This window comes from Anser cygnoides, chromosome 1 (assembly GCF_040182565.1).
Source record: "Anser cygnoides isolate HZ-2024a breed goose chromosome 1, Taihu_goose_T2T_genome, whole genome shotgun sequence".
In the NCBI taxonomy this organism is placed as follows: Eukaryota; Metazoa; Chordata; class Aves; order Anseriformes; family Anatidae; genus Anser; species Anser cygnoides.
This window is the reverse complement of record NC_089873.1, coordinates 121,193,513-121,212,818: the sequence shown is the minus strand read 5'-3', so window position 1 is coordinate 121,212,818 and position 19,306 is coordinate 121,193,513. Positions and strand designations below refer to the sequence as shown.

The window sequence follows — 19,306 nt, the reverse complement described above, 5'->3', positions numbered from 1 at the left end:
CAACATTGATGGTCATGCCTTATGTTTTTTTTTTTTTTTTTTTTTTTTTTACAATACTGTTGTTCTTAAGAGACATTGGGTAATTAATTAGGGGAAAACTAAATCTTCAGATTCATTTTCCACTGGTAGTATGTGAAAAATAACAGTCGTTATGCCCATTTTATTGAAGGAGACACTGATGCGCGTCAAGCAAGATGTCTAAGGAACAGTTTGGCAGTCAAACTGGGCACCGTTTTGAATCAGTTATTTTAAGCCCCTGACTGTAATCATTATTAATAGTAGGGCTCACTTTGACATCTTACTTCAATTGCAGGAATAGCAAGTTGAAATAAAAATTGAATTTTCCCTGCTGTTAAGGTAGCTTGTAGAGTACAGGGAGTATTTCTGAGAAGTCTAATGAATAGTGCTCATAGAAAGAAATTATTGGATGGAGCAGTTGGCTGTATCTGAGCCATGAAATGGCAGGCTGCGATGCTTCTTTATTCTGAAGCCGCATACAGGATGCACTGCAAACAGCACATCAGGTTGCTCAGGGTGTTGGGAGAGGGAGCAGAGCTGCCAGTGCATGGTGAGTGCCACCGGTTGCATGGGTGTAAGCAGCTGGGAACGACGCAGGCACCTCTCCTGCCCTCACGGATTGGGCAGGGTGGCTTCCTTCAGGGAAGTAAGTGCACATTTCTGTAAATGGATATCCGCCTCTAATTTGGAAGATGATTTGGCCGGTGAGTAAAAAGGATTTGTTGACACGCTCACCCCAAAGGAAGGAAACGGTGGGCTAACTTAGGAATGTCCTCATCCTCTTTGTGCTCAGCATCTGTGATCTGTGATCTCTGTGGTATGTACCAAGTGTGGCAAGCAGGATCAAGTTTAAATGTTGACCTCAGAATAGGCTAGTTTGCTTATTTTTACCTTCCTGTGGGCATCAATGGAGAAGGATTTTGCTAACGTGGAGCTCTGTTTAAAGACCAGTACGCAGAATTTTGTGATTTGTGGATTTTGCCACAGATTTTCTCAGTGAGGTTGCCAAGTGCTCCTAGGAATTGGACCGACTTCTTAACTAATTTGTCTCTAATTTACTTGTGAAATGGATGCTATGACAACTGTGAAGACTTCTTGGCAGTTTTCTTAGATGAATTTTAATCGGACGGCTACAACGTGCAGTCTGCTTGAGGATGGCAGCTCTCTGGAGTCTGCTCTTGTGCAGGAAAAATGCATTAGCACCTCTTTGGGCTCAGGCTGAGTTGTGCTGGTATAGACAGAGTCAGGTTCCCAAGCTGCCACTGAAAACTAGAATAGATTGTGAGGGGAAGGGTGTTGGATAAGTTATTGCTCAGAGGAAGCACTTAGTCTGGGGATTTCTTCAAGAAGAAGTGTGTCTGTGCTGAGAGCTGGCTCTGTAACCTGTACTATAGGTCTTTGCTTTCTCCCACACCCACAGTGAGGCCTGTCTGGAAGAAATTAATGCTCGGTGCCTTTGGTTTTATGTCAGAGGTAATTAAGGTTTTTAACTACCCGCAGATTGAGGTGTATTCTGTTGTTTGGTGCCAGTGGGTGTCGGGGGGGCAGCTGATGGAAAGCACAGATCGTTCATCCTATTACTCATTTGAAGCTGAGTGGATTTGGGTGAATGGCAGGGCTGTTTTTCTTCTGATGGCCCCTTCCTCCACCACCGCAGCTTTATCCTAATGTCACTTGTGATGGCTATTGCTGGGTTGGATGGGCAGAGAGCAGAACAGGATAGTTTAGAGCAGTCACTGTTCTGTTCTTATCTTCTGTGGGCTGGTGGACAAGGGTTCCTGTTCAGCAGGGACTCTGTATTTTGCAAATGGTCATTAATTCCTCTGGCATTCCTGGGTCTTACCATCTTAAAAAAGGGAATTGTTAGGTGTGCTCCAGCATGATTTCTGTTTCCCCCTTCTCCTTCTCCATGAGTGGTGTCAGATAGAGACTGAGACTGGCCTATGGCTTAGTTCCTAGTGTCTTACCTTTTATCACCTTACTTGGCATGGTTTAAATTATACTTTCTAAGTGGGTAAATTACGAGCTGCTCTTACTGTAATTTAGGCAAGACTTCGTAAAGGCATTTTTGTTGGCAGTTTAAGTCATCCTTTTCACGTAAGTGGTACCAATCTAGTACTTAGTAGGGCTGCCTGCTAAGTGGTAACAGATGGCCCATGCTAGCTAGGACAGGGAGGATCATGAGGGTGGGAGCCACTGTTGTCTACATATGTGTTTTGGATCCCAGCATGAGCGTTTCACAGGAGGGAACACAACTCCGCTGGAATCAGGGGAATCTGATCTTTGGTGTTCTTTATTCCAGCTCTTGGCATGTTCGAAAATTAATGTATGTGGTTCATGTAGGGCTATATCAATAATATCGAAATTATATCCCTGCTTGGAAGAAATTGCTGTGCTTGCTGTTTTCCCCCTTTTTTGGCTTCTCCTGTAATCAAATGTCCTGTGTGACAACGTAAGTATATAGAGCAGAGCAGTCGGTTCCATTATGTAATCTCACTTCCATTTGCGCCGTACCACATGATAGCCTAAAATGTAGTAACTGATGAAAAGCTGCAGGAGAAAAAAACAGAATTAGTCATAGATGTTTTGGACCAATTTTCCCCCCCCTAGCCTGGCTCGTGCACTAAAATGCTTAGATACTATAGTGGGCAAAGGGCGAAAGAGGAAAGGGGGATGTGTCAAAGAGTCCTTTCTTCTTAATGTGGGGCAGGCAGCATCATCCACGCTCTGATGTGGGTTTCTTGCGTAGCATCTGTAATGGGGCAGGGGAAAAGAGCAGATGAAGAAAGCTGTGATCTTAAACACAGTCTGCTGAAGTAATCTTTGGGTCTGCTGAGGTCTCTGAGGCTTCCTTTGCCAAAACCACTAAATCTACAGCTTGCTTTGTGTACTGTATTATGTTGCTTGCTTGCAAAGGAGGGATGTTAACAAGCAAAGGCTGAGATATCCTGGATGTGGCCTTCTGATTGTGGTTTGGTAGATCAGGCCTTTCTGAGGGCTCTGACAGTATATTTCTTAATTGACATCTGTCTCCTCTTGACACTAAGAAACCAAATCTCTGTGAGGGAAGTGGCTGTCCTTTTTCACATGAGTAAATTTTTTTTTTCTGGAGGAGCGTTCTCATGAAAATGCAGTTTAGAACATGGCATTTTATTCTGCCCTCCCCCTGAATCAAAATAATTTTCCTCCCCTCTGGACGGGCAGAGGCTAAGCAGTCCTTGCTTCATGCAAGGTGACTAGAGCTTATGTCAACTATGGAATAATGTAATGTCCTGGCTTCTTTTCTCTACAGTAGGGTGATAACCCTTAGTAGATAAAATACATCAAAAGTGTCCAGGCAATGATGCTGAAGGTGGTCCTGTGAGGCTTAGACCTGTTCCTTGGGCAGCTGGGCAAGGGGAAGACACTTCACCTCAGCCTGGTCTGGAAGCATTTCTCTCTCTCAACTTAGGTTATGAAAACTGTACTTTCGTAGTGGCACATCACTGGGATGGCAGCAGTTTCTGCTGTCTTAACGTCTGTCTTTTGAACAGTAGGCAGGAAAGGTTGGCAATGTGTTAGAAGATGCACGAGGACTGTCTCTGAAGTCCTCTGGGAGGGAAGAGAAGACAAAGCCAGTCAGTGGAAAGTCCTCCTCTCCCCCCATACACACACTTGCTTGAGTCTAGGATAGAGCCAAATTCTTTGTGGGTTCACTCAGAAGTTTTTCTGGTTATTCAAGAAATAGAGAGACACAAGTGGTACATTTGGGACCTCTTGCCAAATTAACATGAGACCTCTTATTTTAGAAACATCCTTCCCTCCATTTAAAGCATCTTTTACCTCATTTGGTCTTAAAGTCATCACAACGGTAATTAAAGCCTTCTTTGGGCCATTCTGTGTTTGTGAACTGGCTTTCTTCTGTAGAAGGCTGTTTTCCTTGAGACAGTCACTTCAGCTTGTAGTAATGAGTATCTCACAGGACTCAAGTGACCGTATTGCCTTCTCCTGAGTTTTCAAGGAAGGGCTGAGATACTTCAAAAGTTTCTCTTCTGGGTGATTACAGGATTCCACCACAAAGATCTGTTCTGTCAGCTTTCTTCCCAAACCTGCCTGCTTGTGCTAACAAGGCCTCTCTCCGCGTGTTCAGCATTAGAAAGTCAGAAGGGCTCTGCTCACGGTGGACTAAAAGCCCTTCCTTAGTGTGACAGGAGTCACCTTGGCAATGCTGTCACGAAATTACCATGTTTAACGGTATTTCTATATCCTTTCACTTTAACATTGCTAGTCTGAAGCTGGAAGGTCATTTCAAGGCTTGTTCTGTCTGAAGAAAAGTACCCTCCATTAGGAGTGTTACCGTCTTGGACATAAGCAGTACAACTGTGTGGTCTTCTACAAAGCCCTGTTTCTGGGTACAGCCTTTGGAGAGTAATTCTGTGCTAGCCTGTTAGTTTGGCAGAATCTGACTGTGATATAAGGATATAAGGAAGATATAAAGATATAAGGAAGATCCAAATTCGAAAGGAATCAGGACTGCAAAACCCAGATCCCTGTAAAGACAGTTGAGCAACCTCTGAGCTCGATCTGTCTTCCGAGCACAGTGTAGGAGTGTTCAGAGGTACCTGGATCATGGAAGTAACATGGTCAGGATTAAAGATGTGCTCTTCCTTGCCTCTTGGGAGGACTCATTGGCTGTGCACCAGGGATGCACAGGTTTGTCTGTATTGTTTCCAGATGTACAGCTGCTCCACAGTCCTGCGTTGTGCACTGTAGATATGCTCTAGGTGTCCCCTCTAATCTAAGCTCTCCAAAATGTTTGAACTTCTGGTTTCTGTGAAGGCATCTCATAGACGTCTTGGAGTGCCTCTGTGGTGTGGTGAAGTGATATTCAGCCATTTGGAGAGATGTGTTATTCATACATATCTTTATATTGATATACATACTTCTCCTGATGAGCGAATCATTCTATAATTTATATAATCAGTCAGAGGACATTTATTTATTTATTGCAATTTATTCAGAATCTCTCAATTAATGTTTGACACCGAGCAGGGGAATTGCTGTTCACACTGTGAATTTATTTTTGCTCACAAATTGACCAAGCTAAGAGCTCCGGTAAGTTTGTCTCTTCCTGTGATAGCTAGAACTGCTGCAAGGGTATTTTCTGAGCAGTGAACTTAAATGTTTGCCCAGTCACATGCCCTGCATTTTCACCCGTGGTCTCATTAGTGGAGGTGGAACTAGAATTACATGGTTGGTCTTTCAGGGGAAGAAGAGGTGAGTTTATCATCACTTGCTCCAGGAGCTCTTGAATACATGACTGTGCAAAATGGTCAAAGGCACTTGCCCTTGGTGGAGGTTACAGCCGAGTCTTTTCTGTCTCTTTTATTCTCTGTTAGCTACGTGATAGATATATGGCATGCCTTCTGGAGAACAGCAAGGAAGGGAGTACCAGCTTTTATACCTAAGCTGCTGAAGGGATAAAAGTATTTAATGCCAACTCTCCCTTGCACTTCTTCCTTAAGCTCTGCTCTTGAGAAGTAGCTCATTAATTTGCTAGTGGCCTTCCAACCTCTCCTTCCGACTGAGAAAGGAGGGGGTAGAGGGTCCCTAACAAATGAATTTAGGCTAGGTCAGGTGTCTCCTGAGCAGTCAGAAGTGTGTTCTTTCCCTCCTTGTTCCAGCCAGGCTATCAGGAGCTGGATGGGGAGGAAGGTGCTTTGCTCTTGTGCCATACGCTAGTTTGGGTACTGGGCATAAAATCTGTTCTTGGCGGACATGAGAAATTACCTAGGAAATGATGGTAAAGGCTGTATGCATTACATAGATTCATGATTTAACCACCACCTTCCTCCCAAAGCTTAACTCCAGAGTTTAAATGTAGTGCCTTCCCTTTTCAAAGAGCTGTATGTATATTAGAAGTTGACTGGCAAAAAGATCTTTATAATAATGCTTCGACCTCGTGTGTCAGCCTTTCTGGTAGATGGAAATTGGCAGGTTCCTTTTGTGTGGTCTGCCTAACAAGCACTGCTAGAGGAGAAGACAGTTCATTACCTGTTTAGGAAGGAGAATATCGGTGTCGTGACACCACCCATTGCTGATCTTTTCTCTAGCTCACTGGTGAGTGTATTACAATGAACTGTCTACCTGCCTTTGAAACTGGCAAGAAAAGCACAGGATAACTGTAAAGTGTAAGGATTTGCACTTGCTTTCTGTTGTGGGAAGACATATGGACATTCACATTACTGATGCATTCAAATTCAAGTTTGAACTAGGCATAACTTTGGGCAGAGGATGCCTGTAAAGACAGAAGATTTTATTTCAAATATTATTTTTATTTGCTTTGTATTTCAGGAAACAGTACGTGAAAGGTGATTCATCTAGAAAAATGGGAAGAATTTAGCTAACTTGATCTGTGATGACAGAAAGATATTTGGTGGAGGAAGAGCCCTAGCATCACTTATTTTGAAGCTCTCTTTATGAAGCACCATAGATTCTCAGAATATTGTGCTCCAGAAGTTTCAGATGTCTTTATTCCTGACATACCTTTTGGTGTTTCTGAAGCACACCTGGGCTGCACCTTTGAGACTGCCAGTTTCAGGAATAGAAAGACAAATGGTAAGCAGTTTGCCCTGAAACATCAAATAATAAAATGGTTTTCTTGTGTATGTCTAACCTAAAAAATAACAATCAGATCAACAATAATAATACTGAAAATCCTGAAATCACTCTGAATCTGATACTGTGGATGCCTCTAGCTTATGTTCTGGTAGAACAAAGCAGAAAAATATTTATCATATTTTTAAATCTTCTCTCTAGCCAAGAAGCAGGTTCCCTGTGTCCCTCAGGTGGGCACTTCCCAGACAGCAATGATGAAACCTGTCAGGGACATGCTCCTGGTGTCAGTGAGGCACGAGAGATGGATCTGCAGCATTTGTCTTTGTACGTGAGCCACAAAGGTTCATTGGACTGGTATTTCATGATGGCAGCTTTTCCTGGGTCTTTCTGATGCCTCCTCTGGCAGGTACCCCTTGCTCTGTACTTCCAGTTGGATGAGTTTATGCAATTTTCCCACACTCCTCAAATGCATTCCTTTGGGGCAGCTTTTTCTACTTAATTTCTTTCAAATAGGCTCCCATGCTTTGGGGTCACTCTCCTTTTAGGGAACATCAGTGGGTTTCTTTGCTTTTGTGATGGTCAGGGTTAAATGCTCCTTGCATTTCTGAGCCTGGGCTTTCCTTAGCACGCAGCACTAATTCCCACAGCCCCACCAGTATTATCTGGTCTCTCTTTCCTATGTAACAGGTAGCTTGTATGTGAGGAGTCCCCATTACTGCCTTCCTGTTACTGGGTTTCTGGTGCTGCTAGTGTGTTGATAGTCTCATTTAAAATCAATCACTTCTGGCCCCCACCTTAGTCTGCATCCTGTGTTTTAGACTTCCACTGCCTGGTGTCCAAGTATACATGTCCGTTTGTTCTGGTTCCCTGTTTTCCCACCACCTTTTTCAATGGGGCAATTTATTCAAACTTTTCCCTCTGCATTTTTCCAGCTCCTCTCCTGTCCCCAGTTTGAGGAGGCAGGGATTTTATGACATGATCCATAGGGAATACATCAACTTACACACTGTGTGCCTTTGCAATCCCCCATTGTCTTGGGGTTGAAAACTCCTGGTAAAATCATCTCTCTCTCTCTTTTTTTTTTTTTTAACCCAATTTAATGGGTTAACATCTCATTCTGTTTTGGTTTGGAGGAGCCTGTCTTCCTTCCTAATTTGCTCTTCAGGAGTCCCAGCTCTTCTGGGGCTTCTGGGCTGTCTGACAGCCTCAGAGCCAGAGCTCTCCCCGGAGGCTCTTCTCCCTGTGACTCTGCCCCAGTTTGACGTTTATGGAAAGCTACTGGTCAGTGTTGGGGGGGGGAACACCAGCCTCTTGGACGCTGCTAATGGCTGGCCGTGCGTGTGCCGGCTGTGCTCAGCTGTGCCGGGCAGAGCGGCTGTTTGCAGCGGAGGCTTAGCCGCGAGAGAAAGGAGATTTATATGGGTGCTGAATAGGGCAACCATGCTAAATCCATCCTGTGCCAGCTGCATCTTGGATTTGTAATGCTCTCCTAATGAGGCCGCAGTTATTTACTGTGCAGGCTGAGCACGGCAGCCGCTCCTCCTACGCACCTGCGGTGGGTGCTGGGGCCGAGATGCTCTGCTCCTGGGTGCCCTGCGCAGCGCTGCTCTCCTGCGGATCTAGCCTGCATTTTGCCCTTGAGATGCATTTGTCTTTTTTTTTTTTTCCCTTAGCAGTTTGCAGGAGGAAAAAAAGAAAAAAAAAAAGCTGCACTGCATTAAAAAAAGGGAGGGGGAAAGAGTGAGATGTGAAAAAATGGAAAATGGAAGTAGGAAGGGGAGCGCAAAAGCATAAACTTAAGTGCTGTGCATGCTGATGCAGGTGGGAATGGCATCGGACGAAGCCTCAGCACCCACAGGGATGCTGCAAGCCCCCCAAAGCTTTTGTGTGGTCTTACTCAGGGATAACGCATGCAGACAGCGTTGTCTCGGTGCCCAGAAGGACTGCCTGCACTACGTGAGCATCGGCAGTACTGCACCCGTGGTACCCAGGGGCAGTGCTCGGGGGTGCCTGTGGTGTTTGCACTGCCCAAAGGTTTCCTCCCCAGGCAAGGCAAAGCTCATTTTGAAAACAAATCAAGCCCAGGGTTATGTCATGCTGTGCTCATGCGTTATCCTCCAGTGCCTTTTGATGGGAAATTCCCATTTATTTGTGTTTTCCCTTTCCGTGGCATGAAACCCCTTCTCTGCAGATCCGGCTCTGCAGCGAGATCGGTGGTGAGAGCTTTCTTTTCCTCCAAAAGAGAAAGATTCAAGTGGCGCTGGCCATCAGCAAAGTAAATGTGCAGGCGGAGCCCGGTGCCAGGGCTCCTGTGCCGTGAATCAAGCCTCCCTCCTTTGCACCTGCCCTTGCCACAGCGTTTTAGACCCGCGTGTTAAATCCTGACTGCGCAGGGAAGGGGAGCGCTTATCGAGGGCACTTAGGAGATGTCTCCGGCTGCAGGTACGTACGTCACCTTCATGGTGCCCTGTCACAGAGCCGACAGGTACAGCAGCATCCCTGCCTCTCAGTCACCAAGACAGCAGGCCGTGTTGCTGCTGTTAGTACGAATAAGCACTCAAGCCCCAAACAAGCCAAGCCATCCGCTGTCTGCTTGGCAGGCGGCTGCTTGGTACGCTGCCTCTCAGCGTGCTCGTGCTGGGGAAATGGGGCCTTTAATGCCATCCCAAAGCCCGAGGACCCTCGGTTTCCAATTAGCTCCACAGGTGTGGAGGCTCCGAGTGTCCTGCTGCCCGCCTGGCTCCTGCTACACGGCCGTTTTCCCACACTTCTCGGCTCAGCTCAGTAGTAATCCTGTTATTTTTAAATACCAGTTTCAGAAATGCACGAGCTGCCGGGGGGTGACAGAGCATCCCTTTTGTTTACAGGAGCAAATCATTAGATTTTTGCCAGAACATGCCTGCTACACAGGCTTTTCTGGTGACAGTAAGGGACGGGATATGCTGAGACACCCACAGCATCACCATTACTCACGCTTATTGCTCATGGTCGGCAGGGCTGTGCTGACAGCCGAGCACTGCTCCAGAGCCTTTGTGCTAATAAACTTTCTTTGTGCTCGGCTTGTTTATCTGCTTTGTCCCCTGAAATGATGGTTCATTTGCGGATAATTTCCTCCTCTGGTGAGCTACCCCCATCAAGTTTAAAGTTGTCTATTTTTAAAATGCCAGCTGCCTCTTGCATAAAAAAGCCACTGCTGATGTACCGTTGCCTGCAATGCATTAGTCAAAGTCCTTTTTAGACTCTCTCCTATAAAGAGCTTCATTAATATTGCAGCAGTCGCTGTGATTCTCTGCGAGGGGGCTCCCTTCCTTTTACCACTTGACACCCCTATGTTTTTGTGTGTAGCGGCGATGCTTGCGTTTCGAGCTACCTTTGATGGAGCAAGCTCATCGTTTTTGGGATGAAGTGGCTCTTAAAAGAGACGTTGACCTTGGGATCGGTGCTCAGCAGATAGCTGGTACGCCCCGATTCTTCCTGCAGCCTCGGGAAGCTGCAGGAGCAGCATGGGGTGGGGATGGAGGGGCTGCTTTTGTGTGCTGAGCACTGGTGCTCCGTCACACGGGCTGCTCCTTCTGGTCGGCTTTGGAGCTCAGAGGGGAAGTAGGAAAGGGGATTTGAAAAGGAGAATCCAAACAGGTTGGATTTCTTTACTTAAAGATTTACTTATTAAGGGTTTCGTACTTAAATATTAACTGCTTTTGCACCGATTTCAAAATCACACTGAGGCTGTTTTCTTCTTTCTCTATATTAAGTACAAAATGTGCTGAGCTTTTGAGAACAAACACAGTGGTTTCCTCACCTGAGGTCCCGGTGGAAAATAAGTACCAGTCAGGCTGGGGAAAAACGTTTTTGGCTTTAAAGAAGAAAGATTGAGACAAAAATTACCAACCATTCCGAAGAGCAGCTCTCTCAATCCGTAGGGATCTTTCTTATTTCCTCCCGATGCCAAGATAAAAGATTCCCCTGGCTCGATTGTGCGTGACGGACTCGGATGCCGGGCGATGGGAGCCTAGTGAAACAGAGCTGCGCGGTAATTTTACAAGGTAGTTCCTCAATACATCAGGCAATTAGGCGTGTGAAGGGAAGACAAGCGTTCAAAGCCGTTGCTCACCCGTGAAGCGGGAGGGAGGGCGATAGCGCCTGCTAAAAATCGGTGCAGGGACGGCGAGCTGCGGGCGGGCATCTCCCATGCACGGGGAGAGTCTGTGGGAGCCACGGGGCAGGCGGGTGCGAGGGGCAGGCTGTGGGGTAGCCGTGTTGTTCCCACGGGGGCACGTCTTGGGAAGCAGCCCAGGAGCAACCTCTGGCCGTGGGAGCTGTGGGAGTGGAGCCGGGGAGGGAGGGACGTGGGCTGCGTTTCTGCGGATGCCTGCTTGGAGCCTCCGGGAGGTCAGCACGTCACGCGCTTGCTGGCTGACCTTAATCTTGGTAAGGTGGGATCACCCTCCGCGGGAGGGACAGAGGACGACCCCGATGTCCTGCTGGTGGTGACGTGGTAAGTGAGCCTGCCGCTGCGGGGAGGAGGTGCTCCTAGGGCTCTGCGGGGCGGGCAAGCGGCGTCCCGAGGAGGACAGGTGGGAGGCAAGTGTCTTGGCTTACTGTGCGTCCATCAGGGATTTGGGGATTAGTGTTCCCTGATGGCAAGCTCTTTCTCCCTGGCTTGCTTTTCCATCCCAAGCAATCTTCTTCCCGTTATGCTTGGCCTCCCCAGGGAGTTTCGGCTGGCCTCTGCGCTTTCAAATCACTGGAGATCTCTGCTGCCTGTTCCCCATCCCAGAAAAGAGAGGCAGCCATCCCTGTTCATTGTCCTGGCCCTGCTACGTCTGCCTGTCATTCATTAAACTTAATTAAAACTAAACGTCTGTTCGCAGCTTGTGCTGTGAGCGGGGAATAGGTAGCTTGCTTTTGGCAGGGTCCTGTAAGGGTCCTGGCCCAAGGGACCTGCCCGAAAGCTGCCTGCTGCTTGTTCAGCGTGTCACACGCGTTGTTCTGTCTGAGGGGTGGCTGCTGCAGAAACGGGGACCGTTGTGTGTGCAGACCGGCCGCTGGAAGAGCAGATGCTCCGGAAGAAGTTGGGTGCTTGGGTCCACTTGGGGATGGCTCAGCTTGGGAAATACAGGCCCAATTTGTTACAAAAGCCCTTTAAATCTGTTAAATCGCTTTTTCCAACATAGGAAGCAATGGTCATGTTTGGGAAGGGGGAAGTGTAACAGCAGTTCAGCTCCTCTGGGCAGGTGTTTGATCCCGTGTCGTAATGGAGAGGCGAGCACATGAAGGTGCCTTGCTGTAGCTTTGGCCACTTCTTTTCAAAGTCGCGTGTTTTCTGGCAATGCACTTCACCAGTCAGCGTTGGCACTGGTTAACTTTTTCTCTTCGAATTGAGAAGGTTACCGGTTTTGTAAAGGGAAGAAGGTATTGAGACTTGGGATGAGACACACGGGTGTCTCTTTTCCCCGTCTGTTTTCCTTTCCTTCTTCTAAGTCAACTCTGAAAAAGGCCTCCGAGGTCTGGTTGTTGACTGCCTCACCTGATGGCAGGAAGGCTTTGTGCGAGCCTCCCGCCTCTCGTTTGCTCAGAGAGGGACCGGGAGACTCAGTCGGGAGAGCTGGTGTGCTTGGAGGCCGGCCAAGCAAACAGGCACTCGCACAAATCGGCGCTGCTGATGGAGAGACACCGCTCGAGGTGACCCAGAGGGATTGGCTAACGCACCCTGCAGCTACGGGGAAGCGCGCAGAGCAAAGCCTTGCTGTCAGCACAACATCTGACCGTGCAGGAGGTAGGCTTGTTTTTCATGGAAACTGAGAAGTGGAGCTTGGAAAAACGTCAGGTGTAGCCTGCGAGGTAGAAGCCGAACGCTGTATTTTGGATGTTTGTAAGACTGTAATGCTTATTTAAGAGAGCGGAAAGCTAATTTGTTAATTGAATGTTCTGTCAGCTTGTTCCTCAGTGCCAGCACGTCTGAGTCACCACCGATCAGCCCAGCCTTCCTTCCTACACGTGGCACAGGCTTCAGTTTTAAATTTTTGCCACAGCTTGATCTACATGGGCTGGAAACTGAACCGTGGTCGTTTAAACCTGTGCAAATGTAAGCGCTGGCTGTGGCCTAGCCAGCGTGGTTAAAAAATTGCCCCTTTTGTGGGAAGTGTGTTAGGAGAGCAGAGCTGGCTCAGGTTTTCTCCTGGGAGCATCCATCGTTCTTTGGCTGGTACTGCAGAAACAGTGCTGGTTTGTACCAGTGGACAGGCAGGAAGAGGAGAGTATTGGCAAGGCTTGGCGTGCCTCTGCGAGCCCTAGGGAATCGCACTGCTGCTGTGCGAAGCGTTGGGGTGTCACACTGCAAGTGTCTGTGGGGCAGCGCCTACCTTTCCTTTGGTTTTTCGCATACTTGCCCTGCTGTGGCCAGGCATCGGTGCGGTCCTGCCCGGCTGCAGCCTCTTCACACCAACATTTTGTTAGGGGAAGCATACGGGAGGCTCAGAATTGTAACTCAAAAATAAATAAAATAGAGAATAAAGAATAAAAAATTGCCTCTTCTGCAGCAGGGGAGGTGTTAGGCTGGTGTGTGCACGGCTGCCTTACACCCTTTACAAGAGCATCAGCAAAACAGCACGCCTGATTTTGCTAAGCCTGTGTATAGCTACCTTAATGAAGAGATCAGCTGCTGACAGTTTTTCCAAAATAAAAAAAAAAGGAGACTTTCCTGCAGGCTTTTCAGTACCTCCTGAAAGGGCACATTTCAGCAGTACAAAAAGAAATGGCTCTTTCTGCTGAGTACACTGACAGCGCTATGAGTACATACTAAATTAGTTCTTGGGCATGAAATTAAGCTACCGGGGCTCCTTATCTCTGCTAACAGCAGAAATTCAAAGGCTGTCTTCCCCCTTTCGTCATCTGTTCTTTTAACCCTCACTTTCCCCTTCTTGCTTTCAGATCTGAAATGATTTTAAATTGGCACATACGGACCTTCTGGGCAGGCACTTGGGATTATCCCGATCTGTCTAAACCTGGGCAGCATGAGTATTTCCTAGCGCTTGTGCCCATTTGTTTAAAGGGAGTCAGGAGCAAAATTCTCGGCCAAACTTTGCAAACGTACCTGTATGCCTGTTTATTTTGTGACTTTCGGAGTCATCACCTTCTGTGTGCGTACGCTGCCTGTGAAGGGGCAGCTCCCTGAGTGCTGCGCGGGGCCACGTGTGCTCAGGCTGTGTGCCTATGGCACAGGGCGTCTGCAGTGACCCAGCGGTGGTGGTGTGCAGGGGCAGGCTGGTTTTGTGCGTCTGGATGGGAGGATGGGTTTTTTGCTCTTCTTTTCTTTCCTTTCGCCCTCCTCCTGATGCACAACCATTGCCGACTCCTCGTGCACAGCTCCTTTCTCTTCTCTGTGTATGGGAAACTCTGTGCACCTTTATTGCTTTCAGGTTATGGAGACAGCTGGTGAAATGTAGTTTGTGAGCTTTGCTTAAAAACTGGTCCATGAAGTATTAAAATACTAGATTATTTTAAAAAATTATTCCTTAGTTACTAAAGAAAAAGGCAACTAACTCTTCTAGAAAACTAATCTGTTAAACAAGTGGGGAACCCAATTGTACAGCTAGGGAGAAAGAAAAATTATCTGTTTTTGCTAACCATGCCTCTTTCCTGGTCTGTTCGGTTGCACAGCATCCTTCCCGTGCCTCTGCTTTCCCAGGGGACATGGGGGAAGACGTGTTGGCAGGTGACCCCCGCAGCACTTTGGAGGACGGGGCTGGCTCTAAGGCTGCATCCAGCTCTGGCTGCTGCCTGGGGGTGCACCGCTTGTCCCCATCCAGGCAGCAAACAGCGTGCTTTGAAGGGGACTCGGAGCACTGGGTACCCCCCTTGGTCCCCATCTCCAGCTGCTTTCCAATCTCCCTCGCCTTCATACCCCTTCTTTTCTGTTTTTTTTTTTTTTCTTCTTTTTCCAGCAGTGTTGCCCGGGGAGATACTCTGCCACCTTCTTGCATTAGAAATTGCTTCCCATTGCAAAAGCTGCCTTGATTCCTCGCAGTTCTCCCCGACCAAGGGAACCTTGGCCACTGGCTGTGTGACTGCTAATGTCTCCGCATTTTGCTGTTTTGCCCAAGAAGTGTGGGATGCAGGCGTTTGGCTCAGGGCACTGAGCTCGTCGGTCAAGAGGAGGGCAGCACCACTACATGGGCTCTTGTCCACAGCACCCTGCATGTGCCACATGCTTTTTGGAAAATGTGCTGCCTCGATTGTGGCAGGGAGGGAGGGGAGAGGATGGGCGGCCTTAGAAAGCTGCGCTACCGCCTAGCTGGAAAGTACCATTTATCCTCTGTACTCTTCTGCAACACCAAACTTGCTGGCATAATATGTCCTCGTGTGACTAGTCCCATTAACTTTAATGGCTTGCATAATCAAATCCTCACGTTACTCTACCCTTCACTGTGTTTTACTTTACTTCTCGTTCTCATCCATGCCTCTGAGGAGCAGCGTATGCTGCTTTGACTGGGGACCAACCTGTGCCGGGTGATGCTGAGGTGCACAGGCTCCACTTCTCGTGGCCACTTGGCCACCTGAGAAGCGAGGGTAGCAGTTTTTTTATTTTGCCTTAAACAACCTCTGGAAACACGCTTTACATTGTAATTAATTTCAGGGTTCATATTTCTGTTTTCAGGCGCTGTCAGCACCAGTAAAACAATAAGGATCGAGGCCAGTAGAAGATTTGAGTAATGGGCGCCCAGCACTGGCGAATAATGGGAATGCTGGCCTTAGTCCAGGAGAAATGTGACCCAGTAAACTTCTTAAGACTGTTCAATTGCTCTCTTTATTATGCAGGAGCAAGCAGGCTGTATACAGAATGAATGGCATTTTCTTAACTGCTGCCAAAGGAAACATTTTCGACACCGTATGTAATAATTTTCTCCACTTCGGCGTCTCAGCTCGCAGCAGAAGAGATCTGCTTCGCGCCTTTTCACAGGGGTGATTTGTAATGGTGCAGCTTGAACTAAACGGAGGTGTACGGGGACCCGTCCCGAGTGTTTTGCCTCCTGCAAGCATAATAACGACTCAATCTGGGCAGCGTCTTGCAAAAGGATTTCGGTAGTTGTACAGATCAGGAGTGAAATGACACGGGATGAAAATATTTTTAAAAGAAAGCAGTGTTGTTTCTTTACAAAAACAACTCCTGCATATAATTATTTGGTTATTTCAGTATATTTATCTTTTTACAACTTTGTATGTGACTCTTGCAGATTTTCCTGGCACTCTGACAGCCTGAGCTTCCCCTGTGCTCAGACTATATTTTTCCCCCAAGCTCCTAAAATTGCATTAGAATGGGGTTTTCTTCTTATTTTTTTTAATCAAAATTTGTTTTTTTATGCTTCATAGGTCACAATGCTCACACTTGTGTGTACAACCCATCTGCACACAGAACAAGAATATGCAGGGTTCATTAGTCAGAGAGGGTGAATGGCTTGAAATGTTTAATTAAAGAAAAAACACAAAAGGCCCAGTGAATCAGATGCTCACACAGTAATAAAGGTGCAGAAAAAAAAATACCAACCCTCTGCAAATGATACGCTATTTGAAATGTAGGGTCTCTTACTTGCTCACAGTTAGTTCCCACCAACATCTTTCTTCAAGGAAGACCAGCCAATAAAATACATGTCAACCTCAACTTTATATTTCTTATGGAAATTCAGTTCTTTTGTGTTGATGGTAGACTTTTTGTCCTTGATCTATTTTAAAGCGAGGCACTTCTGGAGTTTACAATGTACCTTTGTTTAGGAATTAAATGCACAAGTCTTTCCAAACAGTGGCATGGCGCTCTTGTCTTAGAGCTGAAGCATAAGAAAAGTCCATCGCCACTGAATTTTTACAGACTAACTTGCACAGCCAAACTTGGAAAATCCTTTCTAATTAGCGCTTGCAATATTAAAAAAAAAAAAAAAAAAAGCACGCAGGGAAACTAAGGGCTTCATTTATCTAGCTGTTGCTGTAAAACTCTAGTGTATTTTTAAACCTCCCCTGATGATAAATGTTTCTCGTGAGCTTTGCATTGGTAGAGAAGTCGAGCAGAACAGAGGTTATTTCAGATAATTACAGGGTGATGTGCTAGCTCGAAATGGAGGCTAAGGAATGAACAAGCACTGCTGCGTGCTCTGCCCCTATCCCATTTTGTGCGTGCGTGTTAGTAGCCGTATCTGTTGGTACATTTTAAGGTTGTGTGCAGTCTCCATAGGGTGATGTTTGCGGGCCTCCCCCTTGCTCTGTTTGGGAGCAGTGTGTTCCTGACAATGCAGGCACTGTCTCTGTGCTGCGAGCCGAACGGGTGGCTTGTGAAGGGGGCTGAGATGTTACACCGGCTTGTCAGCGACGCTCGGCATTTGTATTCCGGTCAGGGGGCTGTGCCACTGAGGAAGGGACCAGCCTGCGTGCTTTCCTTACAAGATCCTTTCCCGGCTCCGATTTTTTCTCGGACTGGTTTACCTCAGCGAACCTCTCAAGGTACGGCTGTTTCTGCAGCACAGAGGTTGGGTTTAGACAAAGAAGAAATTCAACCTTTGTCTAAGATAGTTTACAGTACCTGTAAACCTGCAGGCTGCTTTGGGGCTTTCATTTTGTGCGTTAAGTGTGGGAGCACGGCCTGGTGCGGGGCTGCTGCTGCTTCAGTCTGTGAGGGGACGGCGCCTGCTCTTGGATCTCCTCAGTGCAAAGCGCCCGAGCCGCTTTTGTTTTAAATGAAAAGAGCTGTTTCTGCTCTCGTTCTAAAGGGCCGTATCTTTGAGACTCGAGGGGCTAATACGCTCTGTTTTTCCTGAAGCGCTGCAGCGCTGCGTCCACAGCGGTGTGGGAGGCGAGACGCAGGCGAAGCGCAGTGTCCTCGCCTGCTCTGCTGCTTCAGGCAGCGGCAGCCCGCAGGGAGGGGGAAAGATGCTGTGACAGGATGAGGTAATCCTGCACTCCAGCTCCCGCGTATCTTTTTGTTAAAAGTCTTCTGGCTGTACTTGGCTGTTTCCAGGAAGGTGAAGGGTGCTGGCACCCTTTCTTGCTTGAACTGCAGCAGTTCCCCGTGATGGTCCGTTCCCAGGACTGCTGATGCAGCCCACCTCCATCGCAGGAGAGACCCCTGGATGATAAATACCCCAGTGCTCTGTGCTGACAGGGGCCAGGCTTCTCATCTGCTGTCAACCCATGGTCAATGTAAAGCTCAGCAGCTCCAGCTCGCACCCCCGTCACGCGAGCCGTCCCCACCAGCGAGAGAAAGGACTGGCTGTTCTGGTGCTGGCTCTCGCCTGTGCTGCTCTCTGCATGCCGGTGTGATTTCTCTCTCCTCCATCCTTTCTGCAGCTCCCTGTTGCCCTCTGCCCTCGAGGATTCCTGTCTGAAGGCCAGATCAAACAGTCACCCTGGGAACAAAACGCAGAACAGAGAAAAGGGAATTTTGGTGAGGTTTGCAGGTCACACATCAGGTCAGATCAGTCTGTGATGGAGATAGAGCAGAAAACATAACGTTGCAAGAACAAATGCCATTCACCGAGGCAAAGCCCCTGGCTGTTTCTGATGGCTTCAGAGCCACCTGCACGGCTACCTGCAAGCCCTCTCTGCAGTTAAACTCCTGTGTGCTGCGAGCACTTTTGGACGAGGACGATCAGAATGAGGCAGCTGGGCACTGGCCAGGGCGAGTGCCTGACCATTTGCCTGAGCCTCATTAGGAACGGGACAAAGCAGTCCCTGTCTTGGCATCCCAGGGAGTGCCAGGCCATGAGGGAAGATGCCTGTTTCTTTTACTGGGCTGCTAATTTCCTCTGAGGCTCCCCTCGTCTGTCTGCCTGTCCTGTGAGACAAAGGTCTAATTCTGGCTTTAGAGAAACACAGGTCGAGTCAAAACTCCTGGATATATTCCTAAAGGAAGCTGTCTCATTTGCCCTACTTCCCCAGTCCTTTTGCTATGTATTGAAAGCAAAGCTTGCGTTATTCCCGAGCTTCAGCAGCTTTTGGTATGGTGTGCTTCAGGATGCTGGCTGTATTGTTGCTGATACTAAGAAGAGGGAAATTTCTTCTTGAGCAGCATTTTGGATGAAGGCCTGGTTACCAAAAAAAAGTTTTTCCTTTGTAATGAAACGTCTCTTGGCCCCTCTGCATAGCAGGGTTTGGGTTGATGACAGCTCCTCACAAATCTGTGCATTGGCTGTGCTATGTGTCTTCCTTTTCTGCTTCTCCCAGTGCCATGCACGTTGGTGGCAGGAAGAGAGCCTGACTCGAATTGTTAAGCTTTCTGGTTTTCTCTCATACCAAAATTGTGCTGTTTCAAAGCTAATCTTTCAACCACAACTAGGCACATACAGAATTGATAAACAGGTAAAGCGATCACCCTACTTATGAGTCCCAGCATTCATTCAACAGCTGTAGTCTATGGCATTAGCTAAGCAAGTGTGTGAATTAACTACATTTTAAGCAAGTGAAATGTAGCTTGGGATTGCTCTGAGAGCGCTGTGCGGTATTTTCATGTGTTTGAGTAGAGTTTCAGTTCTGTTCTGCAGCATTTCCAGCAGGCTTTGGAAGCAATCTTAGACAAAAAGACAGCCTCCCTAAAACATTCTCCTGACTTCAAGTTTTCAAGGCCCTTTAGGGTGATCCTGCCACCTCTTCCTAATGCTTAGACTACTGTCTAGATTGAGCCTCTGATGCAGATGTCAGCATGTTCCCA

The 19,306-nt window shown here is 47.5% G+C and overlaps 1 protein-coding gene and 1 long non-coding RNA gene across 2 annotated transcripts in view; one reads left to right on the top strand and one right to left on the bottom strand.

Annotated features, from left to right (window-relative positions):
• The window catches only part of TSPAN7 (tetraspanin 7), a 93,842-nt gene that overhangs the window by 11,959 nt on the left and 62,577 nt on the right, over positions 1-19,306 (top strand). The gene's annotated exons all lie outside the window — the stretch shown is intronic.
• LOC136786657 (uncharacterized) lies at positions 2,089-10,854 on the bottom strand. The gene is made up of 3 exons (XR_010825919.1): positions 10,727-10,854; positions 10,505-10,624; positions 2,089-2,568 (listed from the first exon to the last, which is right to left on the bottom strand). It is a non-coding gene; the product is annotated as an uncharacterized lncRNA (long non-coding RNA).